The sequence below is a fragment of the Psammomys obesus genome, unplaced genomic scaffold (genome assembly GCF_907164565.1).
Source record: "Psammomys obesus unplaced genomic scaffold, mPsaObe1.curated_primary_1811, whole genome shotgun sequence".
NCBI lineage: Eukaryota > Metazoa > Chordata > Mammalia > Rodentia > Muridae > Psammomys > Psammomys obesus.
In genome coordinates, this window is record NW_026588752.1 from 9997642 (window position 1) to 10020597 (window position 22956).

A 22956-nucleotide genomic window follows, 5' to 3' on the forward strand; every position below is an offset into this window, starting at 1 on the left:
TTTGCCTGAGCCACTCCGTGAGCTAAAAGAGGACCCCGGGGCCTCTTTACTAGAGGGAAAGGAGAGCAGACGCGGCCTGCCCCTGCCAGCACCGGCCTTCCGGGGCAAATAAAAATGCAGCTGACTTTGGGACACAGTGCCTAAGTCGCACTAAAATCTACCCCATAAACGGTCTCTTTCCTTGTGAAACCACAAAAGGCACGGGGAAAGGTGGTAGAGCCCGGCAAAAAGCATTTCTGCAGTGTGGCCGACTCTCCAAGATCAAGGGTGAGCAGAACTTCTGCCCGAGAAGTGGACTCTTTGCTCAGCAAGCCCACCCCCTGCCTAGTCCTCTTTCGGGGTCTATGGTTGACATCTGGGGCAGAGGTCATGCCTGTGCTGGGAACTCCAAGAAACTGATGCAGGACTGAGACTTATTTCAAGTTGACAAAACAAACAAATAAACAAACAAAAACCAAAATAAAACAAAACACCAAACCAAACCAACCAACCAACGAGAACCAATCAACTAACCAGCACAGACTATAACCTGGAGGAGTGAGCCAGATAAACCCTTTCCTCCCCAAGTTGCCTTTGGTCAGCGAGTTTTATCACAGCCACAGAGAAGAAACTCCGGTGCTATTCCTTCCCCCAGTGCCAGTGCCAACCTTAGAAGCTAGACCAGTCCCACTGTTTGGAGGTAAAGGAGCCCAAAGCAGCAAATTCAGGAGTTCCTGGACTGAAGCCGAGGTGCCTACACCGTGCTGCAACACTGCAGGCCGAGACTGACGTCTTGTCTTTGCCATCTCAGCCACAGATGTCCCTCAGTATCTACTGCTCACCCCCTTGAGCACACGGACAAATGGTGGCTTGCTGTGGCCGCCCAGTATTTGTATCACACATTGATCTTCTGTTACTATAACAATGTACCTGAGATAATCAGCTTAAGCAGAGATAAAAAAAAAAAAAAAGGTTTATTTTGGCTCCGTGTGGGATTTCCACTGATTTTGGGCCTGTGTCAAGGCGGCACATTATGCTGGGAGTGTGTTGGGGACACCTTGGCTCAATTCAGAAGCAAAGAGAGGGTCAGGAGGGACAGGCATGCCGTTAGTGCCTTCAAGGACATTCCCTTCATGACCTATACCCTCTTAAAGGTTCTATGGTATTCCAGGAGTGCCAAGATGGGGACTAAACCTTTAACACAGAGACATTAGGGGAGGCTGAGATCTAAGCCACAGTTGCACACATCACTAGCCCAGAACCAGACCCAAATTCAAAATTCAAAGTTCTGAGTCTGGTTCCTATGGAATGTATTGTTTTGCACACCATAAGATGGGAAAAATGGAAAACGAGCCATTCTAAGTCAGGGACTGTTTGTACCAATTGTAATGTCAGCTTTAAAAGTGTTCTCTTTAGGAAGCCTTGGGGATGGGAAGACTGGTCCACAAGGTTGTTTATTCTCTATTCCCCTTTGGGATCATAGAGGCCTCCCTCCCCCATGCCCCTTGTCAGTCACCTGAGAGGCAGACCATTCAGGATCTGCTTAGGCCCATGTGCTCACCGTCATGAGTGGGTGAAAGGGGGAAGGTACCGGCGATGGAAATGATCTACAGTGTTGCCTGTCTAGACAGGGCTGACCCACTAGACGGGCAGAAAAGCAGACGAGAGCGAGCTTTGGCCAAAGCTGAAACCCAAGACACCCCCGAACCATCCTCTGCTGAGCTGGGGCTGTCTGGGCCACAGCCAGCTTCCCTGCTGCCTCCTCCAGAACCAAAGGGTCTGCGCTTCCACAGAGGAAAAGCCTAGCTTTCACAGTGAAAACTTTAATAAGGGAAGGGGAGCCTGGATGCTCCTCTCTCTCACCCCTTTGTGTAGGGGAGGCTGCTAAGAGGAAATTAATATTTTAGCTATAAAAAAATGTCTTCAGATCTGCTTTAGAGAGACACCTACTAATTAAAAACATCATGGGGGGGGTAAATCAAAGGAAGCAGGTGCAGGCTTGTGGGTTTTAGAGGGAGTATTTATCTTGGAAAGTAGCAAAGGAGGCCCAGATAAGATCCCTCTAAAGCCAGCACCCTGTCCACTGACTGTAAGATCAGTGGGGCCGTGAAAGGAAAAGCAAGCCTGATGTTTCCATGAACACCCTAAGCCAGGCCTCCCTCCTTCCCTCTCTTCCTATCCTGTCCTAGTTGGGCATTTGCTCTTACCACCATTTTCATAGCATCTCATCCCAGTCTGTTCATTCCCAAGTGGATCCTGCCCTGCTTTGCTTGTGTTTATTTGGAGGCAGTGAACTTTATGATGGTATACAAGAGAATGGAGATCCCTAAGCCCCTCCTCTTCTTCTGGGGGTCTGGGATGGAAACTGTTCTGTGAGATGCCCAGTGTTGGCGGCTGAGTTGGGACAGTGACCCCTTAGAAACGGAGGGACTCTTTCTTTCTCTCTGTTCTCCCTGGGGTGGGTGGTCGAGGGCTTCTCACTCCTTGGGGGCCGTGTAGGCCATGAGGTCCACCATCTTGTTACTGTAGCCATATTTGTTGTCATACCAGGAAATGAGCTTAACAAAGTTGTCACTGAGGGCAGTGCCAGGCCCATATCAAAGGTGAAAGGGTGGGTGTCACTGTTAAAGTTGTAGAAGTCAACCTGGCCCTCATGTAGTCAGGATACCCTTCAGTGGCTTTCCAATGTCTGCTTTATCAGCTTGATGTCATCATAGTTGGCAGCTTTCTCCAGGTAGAATGTCAAATCCATGATGGACACATTGGGGTAGGAACATGGACGACCATGCCAGTGAGCTTTGTGTTCCGCTCTGGGATGACCTTGCCCACAGCCGTGGCAGTACCAGTGAATGTAGGGACTACATTCTGGGAAGCCCCATAGCCGTCATGCTACAGTTTCCCAGAGGGGTCATCCACAGTCTTCTGGTGGCAGTGGTTGCATGATGGTGGTCATGAGTCTTTCTACTATGCCAAAGCTGTCGTGGATGACCTTGTCCAGGGCGCTAAGCAGTTTGTGGAACAAGAGGCATTGCTGACAATCTTGAGGGACTTGGCATACTTCTCATGGTTCACACCCATGACTCACATGGGGCATCAGCAGAAGGTGAGGACCCTTTTGAACTCTTCAAGTGGGTCCCAGCCTTCTCTATGGTGGTGAAGACACCAGTAGACTGCACAAGCTACCATCACTCCATTTGATGTTGACAGGCTCTTGCTCCTGGAAAATGGAGGTGGCCTTCCTGCTGGTGACAAGTTTCCCATCCTCAGACATGACTATGTCATGGAACTTGCTGAGAGTAGAGTCTTTCTGGAACACTTAGACCCTTTAGTTGAGATCAATGAAGGTATCACTGAGGACAACAATATCCACTTTGCCAGAGTTGAAGGCAGCCCTGGTGACCAGGTACCCAATGTGGGCAAGTCATTCACTCTGACCTTCACCATTGTGTCTCAGGGATGAAGTTCAAAAGGCCTGAAAAGTTGATGCTGTTCTAGAACAGGGAATAGTAGAACAGCAGATGGTCTCTGCTCTTATTTTAATCTTTGGAGAATAAGTCTGGCTTCCGCCTTCCATATGCACCCAGCAGGACTGGCACTTCCCATTGTCATTTCAGTGCCATGATTCTGAGCATCTTGTTTGTTTCTGTAGGGGTGTACATTTAAATTTTTTTCACCTTACATATAAAGTTAGATTGATTTCCAGAGGGCAATAGTATTCAACATATGTAAAGCAATGAGCTTGGCTTACCACACCATGACAAAAGTCATGGGCTCACCTCAAGAGAGCAGGGAAGACACTGGAGAAAATCCAATCCTTTATGATAAAGACTCAACATATTAAGTGTAGAAAGATACATATAATCAAGGCCACAGATAACAACCCGCAGCTGATTGCATTCTGAACAGGCCATGTCTGGAAGCGTTCTAGAATTCAGGGCAAGATAAGAGTGCCTGTCCTTACCATTTTAAATCACTACAATGTTAGAAGTCTCTGCCAAAGCAATATGGCAAGAAAAAGTAACAGGCATCAGATTTGAAAGGAAGATGTCCTGTTGTTTCTTTTTGCAGAGGACACAATCTTGTATACAGGGAACTCAAAGAGACAGATATTCCCAAGGTCAGAAAGTCTCATAAGAGGTAATGTTGTGTGTGTGTGCATGTGTGTTGTGCAAGCGCATGAGCTATGGGTTGGGAGCTTGTCTATATCATATATGTCTGTATTTCCATGGGAGTTTCTCTCTAAAACCCCTTTGTATAGTTAAGAAAGATGTCAGGGAGAAGTGACAGGCCAAGGTAGGACAGTAATTCCAACCTCAAAAGCAAGTCCTCAACTCTTGAGTCCTCAATTCTACTGTTGCAAAACCTTGCCTTCTATGCAGTGTGTCTAGGGTGAGAAATGGACCGCGGACTACAGAAGCTATGAGACTACCCAGAGAACACAGTCTTCTGTCTTTAGAAGCTCTCCAGAAGTTTATGTTTAGTTGTACCTACGCACCTTTACCCACGTCACCTCTACTATCTGTTTACCTGTCTGCCTGTCTGTCTTCTACCTATCTCATTGCCATGTTCAAGGAAGGGAAGTTTAAGTCTTAGTATCAAGAAAAGTAGTCAGGGATGGCATGATGGCTCGGTGGGCAAAGTAAAGGCTGTGAAGCCTGGAAACCAGGGTTTGATTCTTTAAACCCACATAAAGGGAGAATGAGAGAACTGACCCTGCAAAATTGACCACTGGCCTACACATCCCACCAGCCCTCATTAAAAAAAAAGAGAAAAAGAAGTCTTCAGTAGAGTCTGTTTCCCAATGAAACTTCCATCATGTATCAGTTAGCTGGTACTGTGTGACAAATCAGCCCCAAATCTAATGACTTAACATGACATTCATTAGCTCACAATTTTTATATGCTTGAAATCTAAGCAGGATTTTGTCATGTCTTCTTCATGTTTCTTGCAAGTTTCTATCCTTACCAGGAGTCTGGCGAAGGATCTGTGTCTAAGTTCACACGATTATTGGCAGGACTCAGATCCTCTTTGGCAGACATCAGGTGGCCTGTCCCAGTTCCTGCCACACGAGAACTTTCAACACAGCAGCTCATTTCCTAAACTGCACAAAGGGAGAAGGCAACAAGACGGGAGGGAGCCAAAGCCCTTCAAAACTAACATTAGGGGTGAACACCACCACTTTTCTTGTGTTCCATTCACCGGAAACAAGTGCAAGGTCCAGTCTCCATTCAAAGGGAGAGATGACAAGGGGGATTATGGGAAGCTGGGACAACAGCTCCATGTCTCATAACAGAAATGTTGGAATAGCAAAAACAAAGCTAGGCAATGATAGGCTGGTGAAGAGTGCTGGCATCTACTGGGTGGTTTGGATTTGCCAAGCCTTGGCTGACTTCTTCCACACACTCTCCTCAACAGCTGCAGCAGAGAGAGGACCCAACTCTACTGCCTCTCATTGCAGAGATGATCCTGCCACCTGACACCACGTGACCCTTAGCCTTCTGAGCTGCTGCCCCCAAAGGCCTCCACTCAGCAAAAAGGCAGAAACATGAAGCAGAATTCCCAACTTATCAGAAAACACAAATGAACCCAAGCAAGTAGATTGGAAACCACACTTTAAGTTGGTACAGGAGTGGGGAATTCTGCCCCTCTACAGAGAGACTATAAATTTGTATAGCCACTTTAGAGGGGAAATTTGGCAGGATCTATTAAATATTTTTAAAGGGCATAAAAAATGTGCATAGCTTATGACCCAGAAATTACACTGTCGACCCTAGAGACACGGTTGTACGTGTGTACAAAGAGTGGTGTACAAGAGTTTTCAGCGCAGTACTGTTCCTCAGAGTAAATAGTAGCCTTGAGCACACTCGAAACATCCATCAGTTTAAAACTGCCTGGACAGGGTGTGGAGCATAAAACAGCATGCAGCGGGCAAGGAGAAGAAGGCGCAGGTCCAGCATGGAAGGGAAAGTGAGTTTCAGGGTTACATCTTAGTATGTCTGTGATATCCAACATTGTACACCTGTGTGTGTGTGTGTGTGTGTGTGTATGTGTGTGTCTACCATGTGTGTCCACAGAGGCCCGAAGAGGGTGTCAAATCCTCTGGTGCTGGCGTTATGGGCAGTTGTAAGTCACCCTGTGTGGGTGCTGAGAATTGAACTCAGGTCTTCTCCAAGGTGAGCAAGTGCTCAACCTGAACTGTGGCTCCAACCCCTACATAGCTCCACTTAAAGCTCACCGTCCTTTGTGTCCTGCCCATCTCTTTAGCCCACAGCCCTTTAGAGGGCTTGGGTGGGGGGGGGGAGGTGGAGTCAGCTTCTTCCATTTGTCTCTGTGTTTGGTGCTCCATTCTTGGTAGCAGGCATGCTGGTGTGCCTCGCTCTAACCAGCTCCCTGGCTGGCAAGGTCCGAGGAAATCACTGGGAAGTGTTGGGATGCTTGATCCACCTTGGCTGCTTCCTGCCATTTCATGTGGAGGCCTGTAGGAGAGGTCACCTCCAACGGCGGCCAGCTACTCTGCAAGGCAAAGCGAAGGGTGCATCTTTGCTGAGTGACACCGCAGTGCCTGGCTGAGGACTTCGTACTTTGAAGTCTGTGGGCTGAGGAAGCTCAGCGTTAGCAGGGCTGGCGAGGCTGCTCCTCCCAGGGGAGACAGGGGCCAAGAGAGCAGGGGAGTCTCTCTGTCGTGCTCACTGCTCCTGAGCCAGCGCTGCTCCAGGCAGACAGAACTGGGGAACGTATGTTCACACAAGTGCACGTGTGTACACACACACACAGACTCTAGCACCCATGCAACCTTTGATCTATCTATCCAGCCCTTTGTTATCTATCAATCTCTTCTTTCTCTATCAGCAATGATCTATCCACCTGCTTATCAACTGTCTAGCATCTACCGACCCCCTTTCCTCTATGCCTCCAGTCTAACACACTGAAAAGACTCCTTCTCACTGTGGTGGTTTGAATGAAAATCCCCCCTCCCCTGGTAGGCTCACAGAGAAGGCACTGTTAGGAGGTACAGCCTTGTTAGAGTAGGTGTGGTCTTGTTGAAGGAAGCATGTTACTGGGGGTGGGCTCAAGCCACCCCCAGAGTTCCAGAAGCTCAAGCCAAGCCCACAGTCACTCTCTCTTTTTGCTGTCCACGGATTCAGATGTGGGGCTCTGAGCTACCTCTCCAGCACCATGTCTGCCTGCCTGCAACCATGCTTCCCGCCATGATAACAGCGGGCTAAACCTCTGAACTGTAAGCCATCCCCAATTAAATGTTTTCCTTTGTAAGAGTTGCCATGGCATGGTATCTCGTCACAGCAATAGAAATCCTAAGACACTTTCTGTTTTTCTGCATCGCTAGCAGCATTTCTGGGCAATGAAAACCCAGAATATATTTGCTCATTGCTTACTAGCCCTGCAAGGAACCTTGCCCTCTTTCTTGTCACACAGGAGCTCAGAGCTGCCAGGTTGGCAGCTTCCCTCCTTGGGGAGGAGCTCAAGTCTAATGTGGTTCCAACACCCCATCCTGGCTCATCAGTGACGACTGCTGGATGTGACCAGCCTGGCCCACTCAGGCTCTGACTCCCTGGGCTGTGGGCACCACCACCTGCCTGGGTGAGCTACCTGCACTAGGTCCCTCTTCTGCTTGGACACGGGCCTTAGTCTATTCAACGCCTGGACCAGCCCAGCCATGGCCATTGTGCCCTACAAGCTCCTCCCGGCTCAGCTTGGCTCAGCTCTCCAACCTGCTGCAGGAGCGCCTTTACAGCCAGGATGGTGGCTTATAGATCGAATTCCCGACAAAGGCAAGAAAAAGAGCCCCGGTAATCACTTTAATGGCTTCGAGCATGCCGTAGGAGGACAGGACCCAGCTGCCTGGCCACCTCCAGTTGGACAAGTGAGAATTGTCCCTCCCCCCTTCTGGGTGAGATTCCAGGAATTAAGCTAGGGGCACGAATCTTAATGTACCTCCTTAGGCCCCTCCCAGGAAATTTTTTTTTCTTTACTGGAAACAACTGCTAGAAAGGGACAGGTCCTTTCTAGGTCGGGTGAGGAGGAGGGAAGGGAGGAGAGAGCAAACACTTTCCCAGCTCCCAGTCTTTGCTGTACAGATCAGTACTCATTGGAGAACCCATACGGGAAAGATAAGCTCTGCATCCCAGAATGGCCTTTCTAGAGATGACACTGGTTTTACCGCTCAGTGACATCACCTCCCATTTTAGACCGAGACTGATGTGGAAAAGTCTGTATAAAGACTCAGCATCCGCAAGCCACGGTGTCAGCTGGCCTTTTAGAGATGGTTGCTGGCTCAGCACAGCCGGGCCAGCCTGTGTGGGACAGGCACCCATATTTTTCCTATCATAGATGCCTTGACTTTCGGAGTTCCGTGATATCACCCTGTCCCTAGCCTAGGCGTTATAGAAGCAGAAGGACGAGTTACCGTGGTGGAGGCTGAGTAGCACCCAGGAGGGTGTTTATGATTTTAAGTGGGAGAAGAAAGAGAGAACGGACACTGTGTGTGTATATGTGTGTGGGACATGCTTGCACAACTAATGCGTATTAGCAGCTGGGCAAACAAGCACTCAAGCCATGGGGGCCACAGGCTCGCTTCCTAAGAGCTGCGGACTGTTCATCTGCTATTTGTATATTTGCCCGAGCTTCCTTTGTGCCAGGCCCAATCCTGGGGTGCTGGGGACCCAAGTGAAAGCAGACATCATCTGGGGCTGATCTGGGCTCATGTTTGGAACAGAAGAGACCAAGCACACTGTGCAATGTCTACTGCTGTTCTAAATGAGGCTTGAAGAAGGTTCTGGACAGAGTGTAGAATTGGAGACCCATCTCCCGTTGAGTGGTTGTAACTGAAATGTTCTTCTTCCTTCCTTCTTTCCTTCTTTCCTTTTTTCCTTCCTTCCTTTCTTCCTTTGTTTTTTTCTTTCTTTCCTTCTTCTCTTCCTCCTCCTCATCCCCCCTTTTCTTCTTTTGGTGGAGGATGCTGAGACAGGGTCTCTCCATGTAGATCTGGCTGGCCTGGAATTCACAGAGATTGATGCACCTGCCTCTGCCTCCTGAGTACTAGAATTAATGGCCTCCATACCCAGCAGAAAAGATTTTTGTTGTTGTTTTGAGACTGAAAAGAGACTGGAGAGATGGCTCAGTGGCTAAGAATGTTCATTTGTCTTCCAGAAGATTAGATTTAGATCCCAGCATCCAGATTGGGCAGTTCACAACTACCTGTAACTCCAGCTCCACGGGATCTGATGCCCTCTTCCGGCCTTCAGAAATATCTGCACACACACACACACACACACACACACACACAATCACACATCCATGCATATGCACACACACAAATGAAAATAAAGATAAAGACAGAAAACAGAGTAGGAGTACACAAACATGCAAGGATTTTGTGAGACTATTCTGCACACTCAACACTGTTACAGGATCGAAATAGGAAGGAAATTTCCTGACCCAGACTTGAACTGGGAGTTGTTATGCACTCTGTGACATGTTCTGCTCTGTCTCCTTTATATGCAACCTATGACCCAAGCCCATGGAACAGTGCTGCCCATTTTTAGGGTGTGTCTGCATTACACTGTTGAATGACTTCTTTTTGCTTCCAGGGTACTCCCCAGATGTCCAACCTAAGCATCCAAGGCTGACCCAGTTGACAAACGACCATAGAGTCTCAGTGGCAGGTGGAGGTGTGCGTTTGTTGTTCTTGCTCTTGCATGTTAATGGGGGCTAGTGCGGAGCTGATCTTGACTGGGTGGCGGCACTGGGTACAGGCTGAGTGAGGAGTCCCTGCCCTGCCCCACCCAACTCCGGCTTCCAGGATCTGTGATTGCAAAGAGCAGGCAAGAGGCCAGAGGCACTTGAGGCATGTTCCTTCCTTCCCTCAGGACTCCTGTGGGTCAACATGGTGACACGGCTGTGTCCAAATCAAGAATAGTACGATATCTTCTGACAGCCATGACAAGGATGGGCTGTCCACTGGCTCCAAAGATCTCTGTTGCCTCATTCTGTTCTTCCAACACCTTTGGCGGAGGCCTATAGGACCACTGGTGGTTTTGGCATGCCATAACCTCTCACATTCCACAATTTGTGCTGGCCATCTGATAAGCCTAGAATGTTCTTTGCTGTCTCACCCATCAGGTCCACTGCATTCCAACATTCCTGACTAAGCTTACAGCCTGGAGAACCTGTCTGTCTTCCCTTTCTTTACCTGGTACGATTTGAATGTCAAATGTACCCACAGATTCATGGGTTGAATGCCTGGTTTCCGCTGGGGGAGCTGTTTGGGAAGATGGAGGATTCTCTAGGAGGTAGATTCTAGCAGGAGGAAGTAGGTCCTGGGTAGGTGGGCATCTCATGGCTGCATCCGGACCTGACAGCTCCTTTCTCACCATGCGTTTCCTGTCATGAGATAAAGAGCGAGCTCTGCCACATTCTGTTGCCATGACACCATGACACTCTCCCATGTGCACGGGTCCACAGAGTCATGGGCTGAGCCCTCTGAAAGGGAGCTGAGGAACCTTACTTCCTTTAAACTGTTCTCAGGTGTTTTGGTCACATCTTTGCAAAGGTAACTGCCACATTATGGTTGCTCAAGCAAGGGGATTCTGAGCCCTTCTTGGTGCTCTGCTCTTTCTTGTGGCTATCCCCACCCTGCCTGCCCCCATCCCCTATTTTCCTGTTGTTCTCAGCAAGCAGTGGGCACGACATTTGTAAAACTCAGAGCTGGGTTAGCAACAGGCATCCTTGTTTTGATGTTGACTTTGGACCTAGACCTAGAGGCAAATCCCTATTCATTCCAGAACTGGGGAAGGTGAGGCAGGAGGATTGTAAGTATGAGGCCACCCTCAACAATATAGCAAGGTCCTGCCTCAAAAAAAAAAAAAAAATGTAAACAGAAAATCAAGAACAAGGCTGAGGTTCTTAGGCCTGCTGTTTCATCATGGATGCTGCTGTGATAAATACCAGCTTAGGTTATTTAGGCTCACAGTTTGAGGGGACACGGTCCATTATGGCGGGGAAGGCGTGGTGGCAGGAGCCTGAGGCTGCTGGTCACAGTATGTCTACAGTCAGGAAGCAGAGAACAGTGAGTATATTCAGCGCCCCATTTTCTGCAGCCTGTGACCCCAGCCCAGGCAATGGTGCTGCCACCTCAAACAAGTTAAACCTAGACAATCGCTCACAGAGGTGCCTGGGTTGTGGACCCTGTCATTATTAACGGTCACAGACAGTGACGGCAGTACATAGTTCTTATGTACCCCGGCGCTACCTTGGGCATGCAGCAGGCTGTAACGGGTTTTGGATTAGCAAGCGTATGGAGTGAGCCTTTTCTCCCTGCATTTTCCTGCCCCCTGTGGGCGCCAGGGGTGAGCCTGGCAGCTGGGCGTGCGTGGAAGGGTGGAGCAGCTGTAGAGAGACACTGAGTACAGAGTGTGGACACAGTAGGTTAAGTGTACTAACTTTGTCCCCAGAAGTGGCAGAAGGCAGCTCAGAGGTTCCGGCAGATCCAGGTTTAGGGAGGAGATTCAGCTCTGTGTGGTGTTCTTGCAGGAGCACTAGAGTTACAGTGCTGGAGGTGTGTGTGGGGAGGGGTGGCGGGTAGCTTTAAGCCACTTCTAGCCCACTTAGCCTTAGTCATCTTCAGGGATGGCCAGTTCCCCTTATGTAGTGGTTTTCATTTACAAGAGCTTGGGCGCTGTCCACATCACACTGGGCAGGCCATCCATTACAGGCCACAAATGAGATCGGCAAACAGCCGAGCCAGTGGCCCAGCAAGGGGCGTTTGAGGGCCTAAACTGTGGGTTGCTCTTGCATTTAAAGAGAGAGAGAGAGAGAGAGAGAGAGAGAGAGAGAGAGAGAGAGAGAAGACAGATCAGAAGGAACCTGGGTCACTCAGGTAGATAAATGAGTTTGAGGTTAGTCCGGTGGCAGAGCTGAGCACCTAGAGTGGGTGTGGATGGGCTAGCCTTAACCCTGGGCCACAAGGGAAGCAAAAATTAGTGAGGTGGTCCAAGGCCTGAGGCCTGAGGTCACTCTCAAGCAGGAAGCAAGCTCTTAGATGCAGACTCTGGAAGGGTTTGGCTTTGGCCAAGGACACAGAACGTACATGACATGCTGTGAAGAATGGGTACATGTGGGGAGATGTGCTGAGGTGGGGCCATGGACAGGCGTGTGAGCCCCAACAATAAGAAAGGGACTCAATATGGTCTCCCTGGTCTGCTCTGCCTCCAGGCAGCCCCTTTCTGTTGAAATTACAAAGGCCCCTGACACTGCTTCATGGAACAATGTGGAAAATATCGAATTTGAAGAACCCAAGTCTCCGAGCTCCTTCATTGAACATCTGTCCACCAGGGAGCCACATCTGTGCAGAAGAGAGGCAGGTTTTCCAACTACCTTCGTGAGAATGGAGAGCAGGACAAGGTGGACACAGGTGAGGTGGCTCAGCCTAACGGTAACCTGAAGAGCTCCAGCATGTCCTTGGGTTTTGGGATCTCCGTGCCAGCTTTCATTTGCTTACCATCTGTCACAGAACCCTCGTGCTTCAGGGAGAGAGCTGGCCAGGCGGCAGAGATTTGCTGCTCTGAGTTGCTGCTTCCAACTCAAGGTCTGGCCTTAGTCACTGGCCAGTGCCCTGTTTTCTGGGAACTTGTGATGTGGAAGTGTTCTGGTGGTTGCTCTTTCACAGGCGTTCGCTTGGAGGAGCTGTTTCTCTACTGGGCTAGGAGGTAGTTGTTGCTACTGGCAGCCATGTTGTGGCCAAGAGGTGAGGTAAACTTACACAGAAGGAAAGAGAGTGCAGCCCTAGAAAGAGTGGCCCTTGGAGACTCCACTGAGCCACTGAAGCTTTGCTCAAACCTCCCCTGAAGCTTCTCTGGGTCTCGGCTGCAGGAGCCTTTGAGTTCTCTTAATTCATTAGTTTTGTGTTACTTGGGAACAAACTGTGCCTAAGTGATTTAGAAAGCCATACCTCCACTGTGCTCTGCTGCCTGGAAGGATTTCAGGCCATCTTGCTGATGGAGTCTCTGAGTTATAGCCCTGGGCTAGGCTCAGGGGACCTGTGAGGGAGGTCACTGATTCTGAGTGGTTTCTTAGGATCAGCCTCCACCGCATCCTCCTCTCTCCTGTCATGACATATATCAGACCAATCCAGTGGTTACAACAGACTCTCAGGTCTGGGGTCAGAAAATATGCCTTCCAGTGTTTTCCTTTTCAGTGCAATTGTTGACTCTCCCTTTCTTGAGATCCATTTTGGATGAGGTCAGCCATAAGGCAGAAGCCCCGGGGCCTGAAACCCTTGAATACTCAACTGAAAGTTGGACAAGATACTCGCTGGCTCTCGCCAGCTCTGACACACTGCAGTTCTGTGGAAGCTAATTCCACTGTGGTAAGGAACCTCACAAGTGCCTCTGTGTGCCAGTTACACTCTCTCTTTTGTCTTATCGAAGATCTAGGAACTCCATTTTGCCTCTGTGGAAACAGACTCTCTGAAGGGGCTCCGAAGGTGGCTCTCGGCCACACAGAGGCAGGGTCAGGATGGGAGCTCAGCTCCTTGGCACCCTGAAGCTCTGGTTGTACTGGGACACTGGCAATGGACCCTTGAATTGGGCAGTTTTGTTCTGGAAGGATGGCTAGCTTACTTTGGAAGGGATCAGGGGAGGGCCCCAAACGCAGCCGGTGGGAGGCCATTCTGGGGTCGTTGTGGCATGCTTTATTCGTTTCGTGAACTCACCCGGGGACCAGCCCAGGGTGCTTTTGCTCCCCTGGCTGAAGCCTGGAAGGCTGGGCAATGCCAGGGAGCCTGCTGGATCTAGTGGCACCGATCGGAACCACCCTATCCCTGCTCACTGGGCGCTGGTGTGGCGTGCTTGTTTCAGTGGTCACCGAGCAAGCAGAAGCCAGGGCAGGCAACGAGCCCTCCGGGACGAGGCAGTCTGCGAGGATCCAGGTACATCCAAGTCTCTGCAGTGTGGAGGCAGGAAACCCCGGGCTGACTGTAGACCCTCCTGATGAGCAGCGCACGGGCTTTTCTTTCCAGACAGTCTGGGGTTTTATTGAGCATTTACTGTGTTCCCTGGACAGACTCTTGATGAGCACACAGCTCAGCTTTTGTCTGGCAGGGGTTTCAAAGGAAGCAGACGGCCGGCACTATGAATGAACACATGTGGCTGCCTCTGCCTTGCTACCTGGGGCTCTTGCTGAGCGTGGGCATGCTCCCCCACAGGACAACCCTGAGAGGGTGTCCTCTCCTCCGGATGAACATGAGTTTGGAGTTGAGGAGCTGGCTTGCCTAAGCTGACTCACCCAAGAAACAGGTTCAAGGGTGAAGATGTGTGGAGGGAGGATTCAGGAAGGAAGGATGGAAGGGTAGAGGAGATAGGTCACCCCAAATATTGCGACAGAGACTTAGACAGTCCTTCCTGGCTCCAGGAAGCACAATGGCTGTGCAGAGCTGTCCTGGATTGAGGAAGGAGTTGGAGGGCTTTGAATAGCCACAGTGATCAGTGGCAGGAGGCCATTAGAGTGAGTCAGAGCTGCCAGGAAGGGGCTCAGCTCTGAGCCACTTTCGCACTGTACTCCCAGGCTCAGGGATGATGGCAGAGGGTGATGCAGAGCCCTCGTGCTTTGGTATGCCTTTAGGATCAGTTTCTTAAGGCTCTTGCCGGGCCTGTTTGTTGAGCCTCTACCTCAGCACCGTCTCAGCTAGTCCCTTTAGAGTCTACCAGGTTTTCCTGGGGACCAGAAGGTGAAGCACACGTGAAGTGACAGGACCATTCGAGCTCTTTTACCTCTTCGAGGGTGTCACTAATCTCAACATCGTTCTTAGGATAGGACACTGATTTGACATCTTGGCCTAGAGATGGGTGCAGTTTTAAAGGTTCCTACTTGTCCCTTTCCCCGAGGTGGGGTCATGTGCCAGGGACCCCTGTGGGATTCTAAGTGCCACGGGTGTGCATTCCTATGTATTTGAGAAGCAGGAAATAACTTGGAGCCTGGACACCTGGCGTGTCCCCTAGAGCCTCCATTTCTTCCTGGCTCCCTCTGCCTCCCCTCTGTCAGGCTACTATCGGTGCTACAGCACAGAGCAGCATCTAGCTGTCTTTAGGGGTGTAGCCTTTGTACCTGGCTCTGGATCCCTTTGGAAGATGGTTGGGAGGGTCTCTATTGTGTCGGCTTCCTGTGCTGTCCCCAGGAACATCCTCCTTCTGAGGAATGTATTAATTATTCTTCTCAGGTCTGTGACAAAAATACCTGACTTTGTAACATCTTGGTCAAGAGGTTGATATGTGATTTTCAAGGCTACTAACTTGGCCTTTCCCACTAGGCACTGACACAGCCACCTAAGGAAGGGTTTAGTGTGGCTTGAGGTTTGAGGGTGCAGCCTATCATGGGGAGGAAGTCACATTGGCAGGAGGGGGAGGAGGCTGGTCATGTGACATCTGCTGTCAGGAAGCAGAGAGAGGTGAAGGCTGGTGCTCACTTTCTCCTTTTGATTCAGTCCCAGCTCATGGGATGCTGTGTCACCCACATTCAAGGTGGGTCTTCCTCCTCAGGTAAGCCTCTTTGAAAACACCACCTCAGGTACCCGAAAGCTTCATCAACTGGGTGATTCTAAATTCCATCAAGCTGATCATCAGGATTGACCACCATGGGGACTGTCACATGGTCATTACAGCCACTCCTTCAGTTGCTAGTTCCAATGCCTAGCGAAGGCATATGTAGCTTCCTAGTGGGTAGCCTTCCTCAGGTTCTCTCAGTGCGTATGTTAAGAAATCACATGCCTTTGGAGCATCTTTGTTTTGCCATGAGGAACACCACTCTTTTATTATTATTATTATTATTATTATTATTATTATTATTATTGCTATTATTATTGCTCTCTGTTGGCCAGACTCAGTACCACTCGGTACCACAGGTGTTGGATTCCCTACAGCTGGAGTGACAGATGGTTTGTGAGCTGCCTGGTGAGGATGTTGGGATTCAAACTCTGGTCCTCTGGAAGAGCAGCAAGTGCTCTTAACTCTTAACTGTCTTTCCAGTCCCTCTCTATTGTTTGATGATCCTGTTGCTCTCCTAGAACTAACTCCTAGATCACTGTCCTGTGATCTCCAATAGTTTTGACCGCTCTATCACTGATGCCTCTGTTCCTCTCTGGGGCATTGTCTGTTGCATTGTTAAATGGACTGTGCTCTGAGCCCCTCTGTGGACAGTGGGAGTGCAGGGCTGAAGAACATGCCTGCTCCAGCTTACTCACATTTGAGTCCATTGTCTTTCTTCTACCATCTATATGCCGTTCCTTCATCACTCAGTGCCAGCCACTCCCAAACCAGCAGGCAGTGTTCTGAGCGCCCTCTCCCTGGAGTCCTTGCCAAGGGGTTAAATCCAGTAAGAGAGTGCTGTCACATTGTGGTGGTCTGAACAAATGAAAATGGCCCCATAGACTCATAGGGAGTGGCATTACTGGAGGTGTGGCCTTGTTGGAGGAAGTGTTATCTTGGGGGAGGGGGCTTTGAAGTTTCAGAAGCTCAAGCCAGGCCTAGTGGCTCACTCTTTCTTCATGCTGCCTATGCATTTGGATGTAGAACTGTCAGCTACCTCTCCAGGACCATGGCTGCCTACATGCTGCCATGTTTCCTGCTATGACAATAACAGACTGAACCTCCCCACTGTAAGCCAGCCCCAGTTAAAAATGTTCTCCCTTATAAGACACCATGGTTATGGTGTCTTTTCATAGCAATAAAACCCTGACTGAGACACACATTGATAAACTCTATCCAGCACATGGTTCCTTCTGTTGCTGGTATACAGTGACCCCAAGTCCTTCAGATCTTTTATGGAATAGCTCTTTCTACGCTTAGCAAGCCTGGCTCTTCTCTGCCTGTATTATGGGGGGTGAGGACACGGTGGCTAAGAGAATCATGAGGACACGGTCTCAGGTGGTGCGCTGTCCTGTGAGGAAGAGCCTGTATCTCATCTTCAGGTGTTGAAACTTCCAACAGGGACCTGTGGGCCACTTCTGTGGGCCTTGGGGTTCTGGGGACTTCAGCTGTTAAATCTAGATGTTTTCAGCCCAAGACACAAGGCCCTAATCCTTGATAGGCAGGCCCTTGACTTAACAAATCTGCTTAGTCATGAGTTTTAGCTTAGCATAGGAAGCCCTGGGCCCATGCCTCAACTTCTGATGTGTTTCTAGGAGGGTCTGCTTTTGCTACAGGAGGTGGGTGGTTGTCACTCTTAGCCTTTCCGAAAAGCATCAAGAATTGTCTCCAAGACAGCCATCGTGTTCTGCTGTCCCAGACTTCTCAAAAGTCTACAGCAGTGTGTTCCCTACAGGACTGGAAAAGAACCGGGCCATAGCGGTGCGGTCTTTTTTGCAGTGACCAGTTACACTCCGTTTGTTGCAAGTAATCCAGTTATCCAGAAGGGCTCAGCTCTACCCTCCCATGAGTCTGCCACCACTCACCTTCTCAGGCTGGATGCCTAGAACAGAGACGGTGAGGCAGATGCGAGAGCTCTTGGGAACGGCACCTGGCTAGAATGAAGGGAGGCAGGGAAGAAGGATCAAGAGTTGAATGGTGATACCACGTGGCCAAGCACCCAGATGGCAGCTCATTCTGAGTGGTATAAGAAAGCAGGCTGAGTAAGCCACGAGGAGCAAGCCAGTAAGCAGCACTCCTCCACAGCCTCTCCTTCGCTTCCTGCCTCCAGGTTCCAGCCTTGCATTTCTGCCCTGATCTCCCTCAGCCATGGAGTATGATCTGAAAGTGTAAGATGAAAAACAAACAAACAAACAAACAAACAAACAAAAAACCCTTTCTTCCCCGAGTTGTTTTCGGCCACTGTCATTTATCACAGCACTGTAACCCCTAATTAAGACAGTGAGGATTTATAAACCAATATAAATGGCGGCGAAATTGGTTGGTAGAGAATCGCTGAGAGGGTGGGGGAATTCTTGCTGGATTGGCAGGCCAAAAGCTTAGACATCAGAAGTGTGAGGTGAGCAGACACCCAGGCTCTGTAATTCTCGCTAAGGCCACTTAGGGAGAGTCTTACTGTCCCTCTTTACAGCAAGGGCAGACGTAATCCAGAAGAAAGTTCAGTGAAGCCTAAATCAAGCTTGTCCCAGGGCAACTGACAGAATGAGTCTCAGCCAGGAGACGTCATGAGGTATTGGTAGCGGGTGTCTGAATCTTACAGATAGCCCGGACTCAGCAATGTCTCATTAGGGATTCTCTGTGCCTGTTTGCCTGATGTGGTGGTTTGAATGAGAACTGTTCCTCACAGGCTCCTATAGTTAAACACTTGGTTCCCAGTTGGTGGTGCTGTTTGGGGAGGTTCTGGCCGGTTCAGGAGACGCAGCCTTGCTGAGGGAAGGGTGTCATTGGGTGTGGGTTTTTAGGGTCTACAGACGTGCCTTACTTCTTCTTCTCCTCTTCTGTGTACACATAAAATGCAACCCTACAGCCTCCCGTTCCTGCCCCCGCTCCCATGCCTTCCCTCTCAGTTATGGACACTATTCCTTTGGAACTGTAAGCCAAAATAAACTAGCTCTTTCTTAAGTTGCTTTTTGGTCAAGGTGTCTTATCACAACGACTGAAAACAGATGCCTCAAGCCAGGTTGGGGTGTGGCTGTTTTCTGGCCTTTGCGTTTCCCAAAGCAACACCATCTGGGTGGAGGCAAGCAGGAGACTAAGGGTGAATGAAGAAAGAAGAAATGGGGTTATTGTAATGGTTGAAGCCAGACTGGAAACTGGGTTACTTAAGCCAGCAATCCTTTCTTCCAGTGCCAGCTAATGAGTAAATTGAGTTGATTGCTGTCTGAGCCTCTCCCAACTGGGAGAGAGATAATTGACCATCTGGAATAGGTTGTGCCACAGAAGGGGGGCAGGGTTGGGATCTCTTTACCCATTGCAAAGAGCCAGAGGGGTAGAGGGGACACATGTGTCTGGGAGAAGCTTGAGAGTCAGGTAGAAAAACAAGTGGTTTCATAGGACTAGGAAAATAAATGGAACCCAGATCTCTCAGGGGTTTCTGGCTTTGTGTAAAGATGCTTTACTTTCACAGGCTTCTATCACTGTCCACCCAGTGTAGGGCTTTGGGCTCCTTGGTGCTTGTCTGGCTGTTAGGGAATCCATGACTGTGCCATGTGGATCCACAATGAATCCTTTTGGGTGATTCCATGGCTCCCTTGATAATGGCTGCTGCTTAGAAAGCTACTCAAGGGAAGCTCAGGGCCAATGTCAGAGCCACCAATGACCTCCATAAGATACAGAGGTGGAGTGAAAATGTAGCACCACCCAACTGCCTCACAGCAGTCTGTGTGGGGCTGGGATGACAGTGGAGGAGTGGGGGAGGGGAGGGGACCTTCTGAGAAAGAAAGCGTTCTAACTGGTTTGGCGTGTCCCAGGAAGTGGGCTTCTCTTCACAAGAACATGCTGAAGGGATGCTCGCTGAGATGGCAACTCACAGCCATCCTGCATCCATCCTGCATCCATCAGAAGCACCTTCTCAGGATGGAGCTAACACTGTGGGCCAGGGATGGGAGGACCAAAAGATCCCCAAGTCCCTGAGACATCATTTAAAGTTCCAATCAACAGAACCCCTGCTCCCGCCCCATCCGTTTTCTATGACAGACACTTGGGCTATACCTTAAGCCAGTTTAATTTGTTAGTAAAAGCATTTTGAGTTGTAGTTGTTTTGGTTTTTCAAGACAAGGTTTTTCTGTGTAGCTCTGGCTGTCTTGGAACTCCCTCTGTAGACCAGGCTGGCCTCAAACTCGTAGAGACCTGCCTGCCTCTGCCTCCCGAGTGCTGGGATTAAAGGTGTGCGCCACCACCACCTGGCTGCATTTTGATTTGAAAAAGTAAATTGATTTTCCTCCAAAAAATTTAAATTTACTTATATATTTATTTGTCTCTGTGTGTATGCCTATGGGAATGTGCCATGACATGCACGTGGATGGAGGTCAGAGGACAATTTTCAGAGGTTGGTTCTCTCTTTTTACCATATGCGCCGAGGGACTTGAGTTCAGGTCTTCAGTCTTGGTGGCAAGGACATTTACCCACTGGAGCCATCGTGCCAGTCTAAAATTTTGATTTTTAATGTTACTAAACCCTTCCCTTGTGCTTAGCTCCTGCAAACTTCAAGATTTGGTTCTCTGTTTCCAAGTATCTCCTCTCTTCTCGCCAGAGCCCTCAACCCCTGCTGGCCGCCTCTGCTGTCCATTCCTGGATGCCCAGCCACAGTTCAATCTTAAAGGTTAAAGGTTCCGGAAGAGTGCCCAACCACTCACGACAGGCGAGAATGGCTCAATGGCTTGAGAGTCTGGAGTTGAGAACAGGAACTCAGAACAAAGACCCTCAGCTAGCTTCTGGAATCACATTTGGGCTCCAAATCCCATTTCTGTTGCCAAAAGACCGGGGAACAAAGCTCTTGATGCCTGCATGTCTGCGATCTCAATGATGCTTGTAACGGCAGCTTTCAGAATGCTCGTGGGGATTAGGGGAAATAACACTTGGAGTTGTATGGACCTCAGCATCACAGAGAGTTGGTTCCAGGACCCCAGGGTTACCCAGCTCCACAGATACTCATCTCTCCCCCCAAACGGCCAAATCTGCATAATACCTGCATGCTTCAATAGGGAGTTCTTAATGGACGCCAGCTGCCATCGGCTGTTCTAAGAGGTAAGCTGACCGTATGGTCAACACAGGTGTCTTCCTATCCCGAGGTCATGGTCCCCTCCTTCCCTCCCTCCCCCAGGCCAGCTGGGTGAGGCACATTGGCCAGGGAAAGAACTGGCAATTCTTCCTTCCTGCCGGGTCCTTCCTCCGCTGGCTCTTTTGTACTTTTTACAGCGAACCCAAACAGTTCAGCAGTGGCAGTGGGTGGGGTGGAGGGCGGGGAAGCGCCAGGCTGTTATTTTTGAGACTCTGCCCCTTCCTTCTGTGTGAGGAATCATTCCGGATTGGAGTGTTCTGAAGGCGTCAGAAGGTGGCTGACCACAGAGCCTTAACGCTCTTCTTTTCATCTTGCTTGGCCCCTGTCACATCTTTATTGGGTTTATAGACTCTTTTTTTCCCCTGTCTTTAAAAAGAAAAAAAAAATCACTGTTTATTTGTAGAGTTGCTAGTTTAAAACTTGAGCAATATCTTAAAGGCCACTTTTTTTTTTGTCTTAGTCTGATCTGAAAGGCAGGGACCAGGCCTCTTACATAACACAGCTCGGGGCTTTGGAAACGGATTCCCAGCAAGCGTTTAACAGGGCAGTCATTATGTAACAGGCCGAGCCGCTCCTGTCACTCATTTGAACTGTCTTTCAAAGCAGAGCGATAAGGCCACGGGAGATCATGCTGTTAAAGCAACTTCCTACTTCAATTCATTTTGCTTGGGCCCACTGAGGACCCCGAGGCCGCCTAGCTGAATCTTCTGTTGCCCATTGTGGTGAAATGACCAGGCAGATTCAGTGCTCAACTGGGTGACCTACTGCAGACAACTGACTTTGTTTATTTTTCTCTTTCCCTTGCATTGGCCAATGGAATTGCATTAATTGGTCTGTTGTCTCAGCATCGGGGAACGGACACTTACAGTCAAGTTGTTAGCCAGTTTGGTGGGGAGAGCCTCTGTCAGGCATGTTGTGCCACGCTGGCTGGTCCAGGGCCCTGTGGAGACTTGCTGCTATAGTCATGAGCACCCTGGGCTGCTTCGCTTATACCCGGCAGTATAGCCCAGCACTTACTCTTCATGCAAGAGGCATGTTGGCATTTCTGTGTGGCTGGCTGATGGCATGGTGCTAGAGGGAGGGATGGCGCAAGGTTCAGGGATCAACTGTCCTGTTTGCCTGGGTTGAGGGAGTTCCTGTGATGTAGGATTTCCGGCATCAGGCACAGCTTGAACACATGGGGTGGCAGGCAATAGCCCAGAGCAGGCTGGGTACTCTGAGCATGTCTATGTTGCAGAGCGTGATAAAAGGGAGAGTGTGCGGGACCCAGATCATGAGAGGCCTCAGCTACTGTTGGTCTGGTGTCTTTGTCTGTTTTTGTTGCTAAAACAGAAAACCCAGGGACTGAGAAGTTTGCGAAGAAAAAAAGTTTGATCTTGGTAGATGGCTTTGGATGATGGAAGGTCCAGGGTCAGATGGGCACATCCCCGTATAGTGAGGACTTCATGATGTTTCGGCTTACAGCAGAGAGGGGCAGGGTGTGTGTGTGGGGGGGCAGGTGGAATGCAAGGAGGTCCTATTGTACAGCAGCCGGTCCTTCCTAAGGATCTAATCGTCTCTCAGAGGGCCCATTTCTCCCATTCACAATGAGAGCTCATTGTGAATCTTAGCAGGGATGAGCCATATCCAAACTGGATATGGGCCCTCTCGGCTCTGGAAGGCCACCCATCACAGTGTGGCAAATGTGGCCGTGATGAGAGTAGAGCAGGCTGGGAGCTGAAAGCAGAAGCTCAAAGGCCAGACCTGACCTGTGTGATCTCCCACTGTCTCCCACCCTTCGTTTGTTACAGCCTTTCCTGTCACAGGTGGCCAATGGGACAGGCGCATGGTCTGAGGCCAGGATTCACTCCCTTCCCAAAGTGTCTCCGGCTGACTGCTTGGTGAATGTGCAGGTTTCTCCACCTGTCTCTGTAGCCAAGGGTCTGGGAAATCATGGGCCCATCTTTGCTCTTATTTCTTCTGCTCCCAGGCAGTAGCAAGAAGAGGTGCTGGGTTAGCCTGGAGGGTGCAGAACAAGACTGTTTTAAGAAACAACGACAAAATATTGCCAGTTCTTGAAGTCCGTGGGTTTCCCCATCTACAGGTTTGATCAATGTGTGTTAAAGGTAGAGACGAGCCTGTAAGGGCTACATCTGAACTAACTGTGGACAGAGTTCTCCTCCAGTATGCTCTACACCATACACAAGGTCTAGTACTTTACATGGCTGTCTTTCCAGTGGGCACAGAACAACACAGGATTTACGCTGCCTTACACTGTGTGTG